The sequence below is a fragment of the Carassius auratus genome, linkage group LG28B (genome assembly GCF_003368295.1).
Source record: "Carassius auratus strain Wakin linkage group LG28B, ASM336829v1, whole genome shotgun sequence".
Classification (NCBI taxonomy): Eukaryota; Metazoa; Chordata; class Actinopteri; order Cypriniformes; family Cyprinidae; genus Carassius; species Carassius auratus.
The window spans coordinates 7668485-7675422 of NC_039293.1; positions in this window are offsets into that span (position 1 = coordinate 7668485).

Sequence of the window (6938 nt, forward strand, 5' to 3'; positions counted from 1 at the left end):
TCATGATATTCTAATTTATTGAGATGCACCTGTATTTTATAAACAGATACCCATCTATACTTGTGGATGGATGATAGCTGGACAGCACAGGCTTTGAGGCAGGCAGGAAAGACCCTGTCTAGGCCTTTGGCTTTCCTTATCTTCTGCTTCCTGAAGACTTTGCATACATCCTTTCCACAGATCTTGAGTACAGGCTGAGAAACAGTAGGGTGAGAGAGAGGGAGGGTGTTGATAGCTGTTCTGTGAGATGGTTGGAATGGGTGTAGGGTTTGAGACCAGTCTTTTCAAAACTGCAGTAAAACTCATTCAGGTCTTAAGCCAGTTGTTGATTAGCCTCAGTGTTGGGGGATGGGGTCTTGCAGCTGGTGATGGCTTTCAGGCCTTTCCCCAATGTCAAGTCAAGTCACCTTTATTTATATCATGCTTTAAACAAAAAAGGTTGTGTCAAACCAACTGAACAACATTATTATTACAACTCTGAGTACAGTCAGAGACAGTTTATAAGAGACATGCCACTTCCTCAGTCCTCAATAAGGAAAAGCTGTAACGGCAAAGATGGCGGTTGTGTGCACATGTCCTGACTCTCCCACTGCAAAGCCTATCATCTGCTTTTAACAGTCAAGCCGGGAAACATTTAAGCATATCGTCTGGTTCGACTGACGTATGCGCACAGTTGAGGAACACTTGCGCATGCGTAGTAAAGGTGTAACCTGTGGGGAAAAGGGCATTTTAAACCTTATTTTGGGGCAAAGTCATCAAAATTTTTCAGTGATTTTTATCATATTTCTCTGCTGTTTCTATAAATGCTGTTTTTATGGTGACCAGTGAAGGTGCAGTTCTGACTCTCTGCCCATTCATTTAGAATGGAGCTGGTCTTGTTATTCTGAAATAGCTTGGCGTTGCCAAGATGGCGGCCAAGTGGCACAACTTGCCGGAAAGGACTTTGGTACAGTCAGTCACATGCATTTGGAGCTCAGTTCATTACAAGAGATTTTTATGTAGATGATGGAGTTACAAGTGCAGAGACAATAGAGAAGGCCATTCAGTTGACAAAAGAAGCACAGGGGCTGTGTGCAAAGGGTGGTCTCCGACTTCAAACGTTTGTGTCAAATGACAGCACTGTTTTGCAGAGCATACCAGAATCAGAATGTGCTGTAAACATTGAAACAAAAGTTTTCACCTTCACGGACATGCTGCTTGACAGAGCATTGGGTGTTCATTGGAACATACAGAGTGATTTTAAAATTCATATCCAACTAAAAGGTCAACCTACAACACGTCATGGAATACTGTCAACTGTTGCCTCCATATATGATCCTTTAGGCTTTGTAGCTCCATATGTTCTCAATGGCAAGAGAATTCTGAATTCTGAATTCTGCAAAAAATGTGTTGCCAAGGGACAGGCTGGAATGATCTGCTCTCCCCTACACTCAGCCCACAGTGGGAGAGATAGCAGAATGAATTTGTCAATTTGGAAAAAGTGAACATACCACGATGTTATTATGTACCTCCAGGTTTTTGTAAGGTTGTGAAAACAGAAATACATAATTCCTCTGATGCAATTACCTGTGATTACAGTAAGTGTTTCTATATAAGAATGATAAATGAGAATGATGAAATTTATTGCACTTTTTTCAATAGGCAAATCCTGAGTTTCTCCTTCAAAGTTTATTACGATACCTAGATTAGAGTTGACGGCAGCTATGGTATCAGTCAGAATGAGCAATATGCTCAAAGAAAGAGCGTAACCTCACCAATGTCACTGAATTCTTTTGGACCAACTCAAAAGTGGTTGCTCGCCATTTTCACACTTTTGTAGCGAATAGAATCCAAAAAAAAATACTTTAAAGCACAGAACCTAAAATATGGATGAGAATCCAGCAGACAATGCTTCTAGAGGGAGAAGAATAAAGGAACTTCTCTTACAGTATTGTTCAAAATAATAGCAGTACAATGTGACTAACCAGAATAATCAAGGTTTTTAGTATATTTTTTATTGCTACGTGGCAAACAAGTTACCAGTAGGTTCAGTAGATTGTCAGAAAACAAACAAGACCCAGCATTCATGATATGCACGCTCTTAAGGCTGTGCAATTGGGCAATTAGTTGAAAGGGGTGTGTTAAAAAAAATAGCAGTGTCTACCTTTGACTGTACAAACTCAAAACTATTTTGTACAAACAGTTTTTTTTTCTGGGATTTAGCAATCCTGTGAATCACTAAACTAATATTTAGTTGTATGACCACAGTTTTTTTAAAACTGCTTGACATCTGGGTGGCATGGAGTCAACCAACTTGTGGCACCTCTCAGCTGTTATTCCACTCCATGATTCTTTAACAACATTCCACAATTCATTCACATTTCTTAGGTTTTGCTTCAGAAACAGCATTTTTGATATCACCCCACAAGTTCTCAATTGGATTAAGGTCTGGAGATTGGGCTGGCCACTCCATAACATTAATTTTGTTGGTTTGGAACCAAGACTTTGCCCGTTTACTAGTGTGTTTTGGGTCATTGTCTTGTTGAAACAACCATTTCAAGGGCATGTCCTCTTCAGCATAGGGCAACATGACCTCTTCAAGTATTTTAACATATGCAAACTGATCCATGATCCCTGGTATGCGATAAATAGGCCCAACACCATAGTAGGAGAAACATGCCCATATCATGATGCTTGCACCTCCATGCTTCACTGTCTTCACTGTGTACTGTGGCTTGAATTCAGAGTTTGGGGGTCGTCTCACAAACTGCCTGTGGCCCTTGGACCCAAAAAGAACAATTTTACTCTCATCAGTCCACAAAATGTTCCTCCATTTCTCTTTAGGCCAGTTGATGTGTTCTTTGGCAAATTGTAACCTCTTCTGCACATGCCTTTTTTTTAACAGAGGGACTTTGCGGGGGATTCTTGAAAATAGATTAGCTTCACACAGATGTCTTCTAACTGTCACAGTACTTACAGGTAACTCCAGACTGTCTTTGATCATCCTGGAGGTGATCATTGGCTGAGCCTTTGCCATTCTGGTTATTCTTCTATCCATTTTGATGGTTGTCTTCCGTTTTCTTCCACGTCTCTCTGGTTTTGCTCTCCATTTTAAGGCATTGGAGATCATTTTAGCTGAACAGCCTATCATTTTTTGCACCTCTTTATAGGTTTTCCCCTCTCTAATCAACTTTTTAATCAAAGTACGCTGTTCTTCTGAACAATGTCTTGAACGACCCATTTTCCTCAGCTTTCAAATGCATGTTCAACAAGTGTTGGCTTCATCCTTAAATAGGGGCCACCTGATTCACACCTGTTTCTTCACAAAATTGATGACCTCAGTGATTGAATGCCACACTGCTATTTTTTTGAACACACCCCTTTCAACTAATTCAACTAATTGCCCAATTGCACAGCCTTAACAGCGTGCATATCATGAATGCTGGGTCTCATTTGTTTTCTGACAATCTACTGAACCTACTGGTAACTTGTTTGCCACGTAGCAATAAAAAAATATACGAAAAACCTTGATTATTCTGGTTAGTCACATTGTACTGCTATTATTTTGAACAATACTGTATATAACTGGTTCTCTGGTCCCACATTCTTGTGGGAAAAGTCAAAACAAGTCAGCTTTATTTATATAGCGCTTTAAAAAAAAAGGTTGTGTCAAAGCAACTGAACAACATTCATTAGAAAAAAGTGTCTCAATAATGCAAAATTACAGTTGAAGGCAGTTCATCATTGAATTCAGTGATTTCATCATCTCTGTTCATTTTAAATAGTGTCTGTGCAATCATTTGTAATAATGTCAACGACATCGCTGTAGATGAAGTGACCCCAACTAAGCAAGCCAGAGGCGACAGCGGCAAGGAACCGAAACTCCATCGGTGACAGAATGGAGAAAAAAACCTTGGGAGAAACCAGACTCAGTTGGGGTCAGTTCTCCTCTGACCAGATGAAACCAGTAGTTCAATTCCAGTCTGCAGCAAAGTCAGATTGTGCAGAAGAATCATCTCTTTCCTGTGGTCTTGTCCTGGTGGTCCTCTGAGACAAGGTATTTACAGGGGATCTGTATCTCACTCCTGAGTCAAATGCTTGACGTCTGAACCACTGAGGATGCAAGTCCGAAATGTGCATACTTTGATTGAGAAACGCGCGCAGACCTACGCCACCAGACTATTTGTCTAATCTTCTCAGTACTTTAGACCGTGGTGGAAACACAGAAATCAACAGGTCTGGGGCGAAAATAGCTCATGGGGAAAAAAGTTCCTGGTACAATTGTTCCGGGTAATTTCGGTGGCAATGCTGCATACGGTGCCCTGGTGGCCTGTATACAGTAGCCAGTACAAACATAACAGGGGATTTATAATTAACATTTGTTTCTCTGGATAATGTTATATGAAGCACCATTACTTCAAACGAGTTATACTTGAAGCCTGCCCTCTGAGAAATCCTGAAAACGTTGTTATAAATTGAAGCAACTCCTCCCCCTTTGCCTTTTAGACGCGGCTCGTGTTTATAACAGTAATCTTGGGGGGTGGACTCATTTAAAATAATGTAGTCATCAGGTTTTAGCCAAGTTTCTGTCAAACAGAGCACATCTATATTATGATCAGTGATCATATTATTTACAAAAAGTGTTTTCGTAGAAAGGGATCTGATATTCAATAAGCCAAGCTTTATCATTTGTTTATCCGTATTGCATCTGTTTTTTATTTGTTGAACCTCAATTAAATTGTTACTGTTACATTGGTTTGGACATTTTTTCTATTTTCTAGTTCGGGGAACAGACACAGTCTCTATAGTGTGACATCTAGGTAAAAGAGTCTCTATGTGCTGAGAATTAACTGACCTCTGTGACGTGAGGCAGCTAGCAGACGGTCGGTTTAGCCAGTCTGTCTGCTTCCTGACCTTGGGCCCCAGTTAGTCAAGTATAAACACTAAGACTATTTGCCAAATTTCTAGAGTGAAGAGTGGCGCCACCCAGGAGGAATGAAGACCATCTCTTTTCAACAATCTGCTATGCATCTTGTCACCACGGTAAGCAGGGAGGGGCCCAGAGCATATTACAGTGTCTGACAAGGAAAAGGAAATAACGACCTCAGATATTGAGCCAGATCCAGAAGTAAAGAAAATTCAGACATTGCAAACAAAGACCACAGAAATTAAAGATCTTGTAGACTGTTTGTCCACGTTCTCGTCTTGGTCTAAAACTATCAAAGCCATCAAATGCCGTCTGAGATGGATTAAGAAGGACAAAACTAATTCACTGGCTTGTGTGAGTGAACAAGATGATGCTAAATGTTTGATTATAAAGAATTACAAATGCAAATGTATCAAAAAGAGGTCAATGTGTTGAGTCGAAGAAAATAACTTATAAGTCACAGTAGACTTCATCACTTGGATGCCTTCATAGATAAGGATGTTATGATCATGGTGGGAGGAAGACTAAGTCACTCATCACACACTCATTCATTTAAGCATTCACTGATCCTTCCTAAAAAGCATCATGTAACAAGGCTGACAATTGCACAATGTCACGAAACGTAAATCATCAAGGAAAAGGTTTCACAATTAATGAAATCAGATAGATAGAAATATTTCAGATAGAAATAAATAGAGCACATTTTATGCATCGTGGTATATACTGCTTTGGTCCTTTCAAGTTCAAGTTCAAGTCTGCTTTATTGTCAATTTCCACATGTACAGTACATACATACAGAGAATCAAAATTGCGTTACTCTCAGACCCCGGTGCATACAGATAACATTAACATTAAAGCCTAAAAAAATAACTAGATCAAATATAAAATGTAGATACAATTATACAATAAGGGAATTATAAAAAAAGACATATAAAAAAATAAAAGTTAAAAATAAAGTTAAATAAAGCAGCGCAAGGTAAATGACAGATATAGTGCAAATCAATGAAGTGGACAACAGTGCAGTTAAAAGATTTTTTAGTGCAAAAAAATCACTTATTAAAAATATCTTAAGTCTGATTCAAGTGACAAGTGACAAGTGACCAAGAGCAGTTATTTAACGGACTGATGAGGTAGTTCCATGCCGAATGAGGTAGTGAGCGGTGAGTGAGCAGACCAATGCTGCACAAGTGACTCGTGCATGTCATCATATAATTAGTGGGGGGGGGGGTTGTTCATAGTTCAGTGGTGCCTGGGGAAGAAGAGGGGAGGGGGGGCAGGTTCGGGAGGGAGTTCAGCTTCCTGACAGCCTGGTGGATGCACCATTGCACCATCGCACCATTGATGGTCAGAGGAACGTGCTGAGTGTGTGCTCTCCTGAAGTCTACAACAATCTCCTTCGTCTTCTCCACATTCAGAGAGAGATTGTTGTCACTGCACCACCCAGCCAGGCGGCTCACCTCACTCCTGTAGTTTGTCTCATCTTTGTTGCTAATGAGAACCACCACCGTCGTGTCATCTGCAAACTTAATGAAGAGGTTGGAGCTGTGTGACGGTGTGCAGTCATGGGTCAGCAGAGTGAAGAGGAGGGGGCTCAGCACACATCCTTGGGGGGCCCCAGTGTTCAGTGTGATGGTGCTGGATGTGTTGCTGCTGACCCGTACTGCCTGAGGTCTTCCAGTCAGAAAGTCCAACAGCCAGTTGCACAGCGAAGTGTTGAGCCCCAGCTGAATCAGTTTGTAGATGAGCTGTTGAGGGATGATCGTGTTGAATGCTGAACTGAAGTCTATGAACAACATTCTGACATATGAGTCCTTTTTGTCCAGATGGATGAGTGCCGAGTGGACGGTAGTGGAGATGGCATCATCGGTCGACCGGTTGGACCGATATGCAAACTGGAAGGGGTCCAGGGAGGGGGGGAGGGCAGACTTGATGTGGTGCATGACTAGCCGTTCAAAGCACTTCATGAGGATGGGGGTAAGTGCAACAGGACGGTAGTCATTGAAGCAGGATGGAGATGGCTTCTTTGGGACTG